The sequence below is a fragment of the Cherax quadricarinatus genome, chromosome 45 (genome assembly GCF_038502225.1).
Source record: "Cherax quadricarinatus isolate ZL_2023a chromosome 45, ASM3850222v1, whole genome shotgun sequence".
NCBI lineage: Eukaryota > Metazoa > Arthropoda > Malacostraca > Decapoda > Parastacidae > Cherax > Cherax quadricarinatus.
Window position 1 is genome coordinate 22105199 of NC_091336.1, and position 10000 is coordinate 22115198.

At 35.9% G+C, this 10000-nt stretch overlaps 1 protein-coding gene across 1 annotated transcript in view; it reads right to left on the reverse strand.

The window, feature by feature from the left end:
• The window catches only part of LOC128694904 (neural cell adhesion molecule 2-like), a 426519-nt gene that overhangs the window by 250594 nt on the left and 165925 nt on the right, over positions 1-10000 (reverse strand). The gene's annotated exons all lie outside the window — the stretch shown is intronic.

Here is a 10000-nt window from a genome sequence, read left to right on the forward strand (position 1 = left end):
TCGACCATGGACTTGCTTGATACTACTTTCTCAACTTTTTGAAAATCAATTGGATGGTTAAAATCTCTTACATGAATAAATAGAGCATTGGAATCTTGTCCAGTTCTAATGCTATATTTATGTTGTTTTAATCTTAGTTCGAGATTTTTACCAGTTTGACCGTAATAAACTTTATCGCAAATTTTACAAGGAATCTTATAGACACATCCATCAGCATTTTGGGGGGAATTCTTTATCAAAAGTTTTTTTACTGTATCAAGATTTTTGAATACAACTTTAATATTAAAAGTATTAAGAAGAGAAGGCATATCAACCAAGTTTTCATTGTAAGGGAGAACCAACATATTTTTAGTTGAATAAGGCTGGTTGTCCCTTTTTGGATTGTAAAAAGTATTTCTAGCAACTTTAAAAGATTTATCAATTACATTTCTTGGGTATTTTAAATCATTACCTATTTCATAAATTTTGGATATTTCCTCATCTATGAACTCAGGACTACAAATTCGTAAAGCTCTCAGAAACATTGATGAGAAAACAGACAGTTTGACTTTATCTTGATGCGAGGAATAATAGTGGACATAGGAACAGTTATTAGTAGGTTTTCTGTAAATTTTAAATTTGAATTCATTATTACCCTTAATAATTAAAACATCTAGAAAAGGCAATGAGTTTATTTTTGTGGGGTGAGCTGTGCCAAGGACCTATCCAAGTTGGGTCGGCGCGCGTCAGGTGTTTAAACCGTTGTGGGATCTGATAGTGAGGTGCCGGCCAGACCCCTTATATAGCTTCCTTGGATGCTTTACTTTCATAGTCCTTGATAATGTGAGTAGTCACGAAAGCGCTTGGAATTTCTCTATTCTTTCAGAGTGGTTGTTTTGCATATATATATATATATATATATATATATATATATATATATATATATATATATATATATATATATATATATATATAGTCACTTCAACAGCTTCTGTACCTATTATTAGAAACATGCAAATCCCCTAATAAAGTATAATATAGATATATATTTACATTGTACACCAAACTAATGCTTTTTGAAGATTATATTTGCATTTGCAATTAAAGCAATATCCTCTGAATTATACTTCTCTGCATAGTTTACTTGTAATTGGGAGACTAAACTAATTACTAAATTTGCATAAATTAAAAAATATAGATTAAAAACATTTACGTATATATTTAAAAACAATAATACTAATAATAATGAAAATAGTAATAATAATTAATTAATTAATTATTATTATTATCATTATTTATTAAAATAATAATAATAAATAACATAATAAAAAGATCATTTATTTTATTAATAATAATAATAATAATAATAACAATAATAATAATAATAATAATAATAATAATAATAATAATAATAATAATAATAATCCAATTTTAACAGTATATTCGGAAGTTATTATTCTTCTTATTGCAATAATTTGCCACTTACCAGTGCATATAAATACTGCAAACAAACAACCAAACAAACGCACTTGCAATTGAAGAGAAAGACAACACATCCATTTTAATGCACAAAGAACCTATGAATAAATTATAATAATTAATGGCTTGTCAAACTGTTGCTGTATATAATTTTCCGGCACCTTTGCAATGGGTGGATAGTGTGTGAGGGAAATGCTGTACCATGTTGGAATGCAATGGTTCGTGTTGATACGTGTGTAAAGTGGTACTCTGGTACATAGGAATAAGCTTGTTCGTATACTTTAAATATAATTTTAAAGTCCTTTGTTGGGTGTTAAAATACAGTCTCTCTGTTTTTTCTTGATGGACTTTTGGACTGTTTGTTTGTTAGATGCTTTGTTGGTTAAATGATCCGTCTGCTAACTTGACTGTGATTTTTGTAATATGTTCTATCTCTCAGTCATTTGGCGTATCTTCATGTCTATGTCTGTCCCTGTTTCTGCTTGTCTTTGTCTATTGAACCCTTGTCTGTTTGAGTATCTATTGATCTCTCTCTCTCTTTCTCTCTGCTTCTGTGTCAAATGCTAATTGATCTCAATGTCTGTGTGTCAGTTACACTTCCATTCTCCCTTACTGTCAATTACTCTTTTGTTTTGTGTTTCTGTGTCAATCGCTCACTCTTACCCTGTAGGTGTATCACTTAATCTCTCTCTTTCACCCTGTCTGTGTCAATTGATCTCTCTACTTGTCCATCGCTGTGTGCCAATAATCTTCTTTCGCTGTGTGTGTGTGTGTGTGTGTGTGTGTGTGTGTGTGTGTGTGTGTGTGTGTGGGTTATTCTGTATGTCATGCTCGAAAAAAAAAAATCGCATCTACCCCTCAAATATATCTCCCTTGAAATGAACCGGGCAGTGTAACCCAACGTAATACACAATCCAGCCATTTTGCCTTTTTTTTTTTTTTTTGGACGGTGACGCACGTTTACTTGCTTAAAATGTGCCCCAAAATATCTCAAAATATAGACCAAAAGGGCTAGTTTGGGCGGAGATTTTTAACCGCAAACGTGACACTCTTGCCTATGATATGATGATATGGGATTCATAGCAATCCCTCTGAGGCAGTTTTATATATACATATATATATATATATATATATATATATATATATATATATATATATATATATATATATATATATATATATATATATATATATATATATATATATTTATATATATATTCATTCAAGTTCAGTGACGAAGAACAAAAATGTGGTTTTCCTGTAATTTAGTTTTCATTTCTATGTTATATTTACTTTATTCTGCAACGGGTTAAGCCCAAAAAAAAACTTAGGAAAGATCATGCTTATTTACAAGACTGAAGAATATTTGCTTCGGCAATTGTGACTGACTTTCATTTAGTGGTGCTGTGGTAAGAAACGTTTAGACTCCCGTAGCTCCTTGAGCTATCTTGAACTCTCTCAGGGTCAAAGTTAATACGCATCTGAATGGGAACCAGAGAGAACCCTAATGTGCAAACCAAACGCTGACTTAATAAAGTTTCTTTAAACTTCAGTTTGAATCTTTATTGTATACAAAAACTATAATGCATTTTGAGGTAGGGAAGGTGTCAATACCACTCCGCTGGCCATTAGTTGCACTGCAAACCCTCGTCGGGTGGCCGAGAACTCCAGCTGCGAGTTATCATATGATTAAGACCTGCTTCAGGAAACACGTCCTGTTACCTGAAAAACTTTACCTAACCTAACCTACTTTCCTCCCTAGAGATTCAAGTCAGGTAAGATGAGGTGGTTAGCGAAGCTTCGTATTTGTATAGACATATTAACACACTTTTTATTCATTGAAATTTTAGACACGATACATAATGGTTCAAATACCACCAACTAAAAGTTCCAACATTAGCCAGTAATGTCTATAAATTACCCAACAAAACATACCAGACATAATTTTGTATAAACACAGATGAATATTTTATATATACGCTTATTAATAAGAAATTCTGTCTTATATGTTTAGCAAAGTAATTTACAAAGTTATACGGACTGGGTAATTTTTCTACAAAACCTTATTTAGTTTGATTCTGAAATTTAGCTTCATAAAGATCGACACCATGCCTAACCCTTCTAGGGTAGGGTAGGTGCCTGAGCCCGAGCCTTTAGCTCATAAGACTGTCATTCCCATTAGCCCCCTTGGGGCGGGGATGGCAGACTAGAGAGACCTAGCTTGTGGCTAGGCCTGGGGACAGTTGGTCCCAAAGATGAGGAGGTACTTGTGCCTCCTCCCATGGGAGACTAAGGTCTCAGACACTCCCTAAAGAGGGAGCCAAGGCCGGACCACCACTTGGACAAGGCCCGGGCCGGGAGAATACCGGCGAATCTTTAATAATAATAAAGCTTCATAAAGACATTAGCTTCAGGTACTTTTACTGGATATTTATACAGTGAGGGGAATGACTCTTATGTGTAAATGTTGAAAGTTTACTTTACTCCCTACTTTAGGGATTCAGGTATTCTTGACTGATGTGATGAATGGTTTAGGAGAGTAGAAGTATGAGGTAATCAGTCCCTCAACCTTACTACAAGAGTGATGGACTGAACACATCGAATCCAGGTTGAGGGACTGATTACCTCATACTTCTACTCTCCTTACCCATTTCTACTTTGTATTGGACTGATGAAGCCACTGTGTAGCGAAACGTTTCTTCAATAAAGATTCCCATGTGTTGCATAAGTGTCTCAATTCTTCAACTATTCTTGACTGGTAAACAGGTGACATGGAGCCTTAATGACCCTAGTGTAGTTAATAAGGCTTTTAAACTTCGTTAACCAATCAACCAGCACATTTAGTTTACCAAAGTGTGATTCTATTCAAAGGTAATATAATTTTAATTACCTTGGAGACCGATATTACATAACTTATACTGTTTTAGTACAATTATTTTAAGCATACATACAATAAGAAAACAGAGAAAAAATATAAGAAAAAATCCAAAGAAAATATGCATACACAATTTCCCACGAAATATGGTGGCCAGAGAAGTGATAAAAACGGAAGTACACCCAAAGACGGAAGTGGATGTCAGTGGTGCAACATCAAATAAACGTTAATTTTAGTCTTACGCTAAAATGCACTTTGAAGTCATAACAGAGGAGATAAGCTGCATCACATATTCATATATATACGCCCAGTATATATTTTTGTAACCTGTTCATTGCCACTGCCTGGGTAATGCTGGGCTTAGGGAGGATTTTTGCGCGCATTGAAGCCACGAGGTTTGCGCCTCTGTTCACGAGAATGGCGAAATAAAAATGTCAGGGGCATTTAAGGTCGCAAAATAAAGGGTGTTGGATTTCCTGTATGTGTGTGTGTGTGTGTGTGCGTGTGTGTACTCACTTGCGTGTGGTTGCAGTGGTAGAGTCTCAGCTCCTGGCCCCACCTGCTCGCTGGTCACTGCCAAGTTCACTCTGTCTCCTGGCTTCGAGAGCTTTATTGCACCTCGTCTTAATGCTATGTATGGATACTGAGTCCAAAACATCACTCTCCAGATTGTTCCGCTTCCTGACAACTCTATGACTGAAGAAATACTTCCTAACATCCCTGTGATTAATCTGAGTTTTCAACTTCTAGTTGTGACCCCTGCTTGCTGTGTCCCATCTCTGAAACATTCTTCCCCTATCCACCCTGTCAATTCCTCTCAGTATTTTATATATCGATATCATGTCCCCTCTATCCCTCATGTCTTCCAGTGTCGTCAGGTTGATTTTCCTTAACATCTAATCATAGGGCATACGAGGATATGTACATCAACATGTGTATATGCTTCTCAGTGTATATACACCGAGATTTTACTTTACGCCCTTAAAAATGGGTTAAAGTATACTTTCCTAGTAGTGGACAGGTAAAACGCAAGCCTCAATGACCCTTTGAACACCAAATAGGCGTTAAGCCCAATTCGTTAGCCAACCAGCACACCACTGTGTCTTTTCTCACTTATATTGTGTGTGTTGCTCTCCCAGGTTACTATGCCGTCTCATTTTTGTCCGTGTAATAGCTATACTGTTGCACAAGCAACCATCTATACATTTTTGATCTCCGGTTCTTCTTGAGGTGTGTGTGTGTTTTCCCTGTCAACTTCTAAAACACACACATTCACAGACACAGACACAGACACAGACACAGACACACACGCACACACACAGACACACACACACACACACACACACACACACACACACACACACACACACACACACACACACACACGCACACACACACACACACACCACACACACACCACACGGTATTTACACTGTACATAAACAAGTTCCAAGCACAAAGATATATATGTTTTCGGGTGGATAATAACAACCGTGTGTCACGTATCTTTTACAGTCACTAAGCTCACTTTTAACAAGGCCGCTACAGAGAGCACGTTACAAAATTCCTTGATTTTTTTTCTTGAGTCCTCCCGGACCTTAGGTAAAATATCTTTGACCAACAAAGTCAAATCCCGTCGACAATTGTTTTTCATTTTTTCTCTTACTTGATCAAAAGTTGTGTGCATAACACTATAAAATAGTAAATGATTTGAAAGGCATAAAGTTGACAGATATATAGTCAAAGCCACAGTAGAATTTTGTGTAAATGAAATTGAAAGTGTCTAAAATTGAAGAGCAGGTAATATAAAGTTCTCTCCAAGATCTATTCTATTCTGGATGTACGTTTTTGTTCTCAATTGAGTAAAACTGTACAAAATAGAGGAACTTAATAAGAGAGCTAACTGCATGCTGGACAAGACTTTATGTGAACAAGTTTCGTTATACCTGTCTACCTGGAGTAAGCTGAACTTCATCAATTCATCCAAAAGATTATACTCAGCGTGTATTAATTCTCCTTGAAGGAAAGTAGAGCTGAGTGGGGAATCATATCCTTGTAGGGGTGAAAGTCATTTTAATAAAGTTAAGCATAGTTGTTAGTTGATCAAAATTTCAGTGGTGTGAAAAAAAATGAAGCTTGAAATATGAATCAGGTCAATGGATCGTTAATAAAGCTCAAGCTTCTGGACGCAAGTTAGGCTGCAATCTGGTTATGGAACCTGTTACAGTCCATGCAAAATGGTATCTGCTATGCTTTTGTTAAGTGTCCCGGGTACAAATGGCCGTTGCCTCTTAGAGATTTCCCAGTGGTTCTGTTCTCTTCTTTTATGATGAGTTTGGTGTCCTTCCATGACAAGAAGCATGACCCATAACATCAACATTGCATGTGTCATCCCCCAACACTTTCATTCTTCATGGCTCACATATCCACTTCCACCTTCTTTGCCTGGAGTATATATACTTTTTAAATATCTGTACGACGTGGAAAAGTTCCACATAAACATAGATTTGCTTTGGATACTTACGTCTGTGTATACAAAATACTAAATATTTTTAGTATTGCAAACTTAACGAGAATTTACAAGTAATAAGACTGGAATAAGGCTGGAAAACAGAGGCGACAGAATGTCGATTAATTGAATGAGATTGAAAACAGTCAATTACTGGAAGATCATTAGGACAGCAGATTATTTGTACACCAGTCGAGGATATTGCAATCCTTAACAAATGGATTAAAGTAAACTTTCAGCGTGTATACACTGAGATACACACTTCATTCATAAGGAATCTCGAAATTCAGTCTTTCTAATCAAATCTGAAAGTTCCCTCAAATTTTTTTGGAAGTACATAAGTTTTCTTTGACCTCTTGTATCCTTCTTTAAATAGGGCTCACCCTATTCAAATTTAATTGGAACTTAACAGTACTTTAAGTAGGCACACAAATAGACTTATATAGACTTTAAATTCTCTCTCACCAAAATCAAATTTAATTACCCCCTCACCTGAGGCATGTTTAATTGGCGTTCTCCTGATGGAATGTTAATCGGCAATTACCAGCATTCCGTTTATAATGTAAAGTTATTTACCTATAATTCCAAAAATATCTACATACATTTGGCCACTCACCTGAATCAGTTAATTAGCATTTACCTGAACTACCTTCCCCTGAAATTCATTTGTGTCCTAATTAATACATATTTTAAATCCCTTTGACCATCAATGAAAAATTACGTAATTTTCATTGATCTGCCCAAAAAAATGTATATAAAAGGCCACTTACCTGTGCCATCTTGAATTAGTGCTCAGTTCAATTATGATTAATTGGCACTGACATAAATCAGCGTAATTGGCACTCACCTTGATTAAGTTTCACGGGTGCTCATCCGAATGATGCTTAATTGGAACACATATAGAGCACGGTTAACTGGTCCTCATCTGGCTTTACAGGACACAGTCATTATCGAATATGTATCCCAGAGTATATGTCGAGTTACACTATCCGTATTTTTATTTTTATCGAAATTTTTTTGTAGTGAAGAGGAGAGAGAGAGAGAGAGAGAGAGAGAGAGAGAGAGAGAGAGAGAGAGAGAGAGAGAGAGAGAGAGAGAGAGAGAGAGAGAGAGAGAGAGAGAGAGAGAGAGAGAGAGAGAGAGAGAGAGAGAGAGAGAGCACTCGGGAAAGATTAAAAACAGTGAAAGTCCATACCAACACTAACTGCTAAGTAAATTTATCTACTTCTACCATGACTGATTTAGTTGCATAAGTCAAGGGTAGAAAACCAAGAGAGAGATAGGGTAAGAAAGGGAATCAGAATAAGGAGACGAAAAAGGCAAAAATACCTACAAATTTCCAATGGAAGAAGACAGAGGGGAAAAAAAATAGTTTTTGGTAATATGGTTCCAGCGAGACTATGATCTGAGTCAAGTAGGTAATATCAGGAGTAAATTGTGTGCGTGTGATGTACATAAGTGACTGTTTAATTACAAGAGGTGGCCAAGAGCACATAAAATGGCATATGTCGAGAGAGAGAGAGAGAGAGAGAGAGAGAGAGAGAGAGAGAGAGAGAGACAGACAGACAGAGACAGAGAGTTAAAAAGTATTGGGCTCTTTGTTGTTCACAATTTATGTAAACGACACTGATGGGGGAATAAACAGCGACATAAGCAAGCTTGCTGATGACACCAAAATAGGTCGCTTAATTCATTCTAAAGATTTGAATAGACTGATGCAGTGGTCGGAAAAGAGACAGATACAGTTTAATATAGACAAATACAAAGCTCGAAACATTGCACAAGAAAATAACCATGCCACATATAAACTAAATAATGTTGATCTTAATATTACTGGTTGCGAAAAAGATTTGGCAGTTCTGGTTAGCAGTAATCTGAAACCAAGACAACAGTGCATTAGTGTTCACAATAAAGCGAATAGAATCCTTGGCTTCATAACAAGGATCATAAATAACAGAAGTCCTCAGGTTGTTCTTCAACTCTATATATCTTTGGTTAGGTCTCATTTAGATTATGCTACACAGTTCTGGTCACCGTATTACAAATTGGATATAAATGCACTGGAAAACGTACATAGGAGGATAACAAAGTTGATCCTATGTATCAGAAATCTTCCCTATGAGGACAGACTGAGAGCCTTGAATCTGCACTCTCTAGAAAGGCGTAGAATTAGGGGGATATGACTGAGGTCTATAAATAAAGATCAGGGATAAATAAAGAGAATGATAATAGCGTACTAAAAATATCTTGGAAAAATTCAGATTCAGGAAGGATATAGGAAAGCACTGGTTTGGTAACAGAGTTGTGGATGAAGCTAAAACGTTGTGTAGTTTTAATAATAGGCTGGTGCGGGTGTGGGGTGTGGGGTGTGAGATGGACCTGACTAGCTTGTGCTAATAGGTCTGACGCCGTGCTCCTTCCTTAAGTGAATGTGACCTGACCTGACCTCATTAGGTGGGTCATTGGTTTAAGTTAGATAAATTTAGATTTGGAAAGGTCGTAGGTAAATATTGGCTTTCAAACAGAGCTTTCGATAAGTGGAACAAAATTTCCGAGTAAGGTAATAAGAACATAAGATAGAAGGAACACTGCAGGAAGCCTACTGGCTCATGCGAGGCAGGTCCAAGTCACCTCCCGCCTTAAATCACCTATTTCTGGTTCTTACTTGATTCGATATCCAGAGTATTTTAATAATTTTGTCTTATGTATATTATAAATATGATATTTTATTGTCTCGTACAGAGGTGACGAAGACAAGATTGACACACCCTAAAATCCAATCAACTCTAAATTTACATAATGTTAACCTCCAGAACAAAACATGGCACCTCAACAACAAAATATTTTTGTAAATATCTCGTCCTAAAAAAAAAAGATTTTTTAATTAGTGCCAAGTTAAATTATCGAGCGCATTTTTAAATGGTAATGAAAGGGTTAACCACCCAGAAATCATGTTTGGTAAAGGTATTTTTTGGATTCTGTATGTCCAGATTTGTTTAAAAAAAATCCAACATTTACAGCAACGTGAATTTAACTCATCTATGGATATTTCAAGACTTATTTAGACTGATTTCTAATGTAGTTTTTGACAGGGAAACACAAACACACACACACACACACAAACAAACATATATATATATATATATATATATATATAT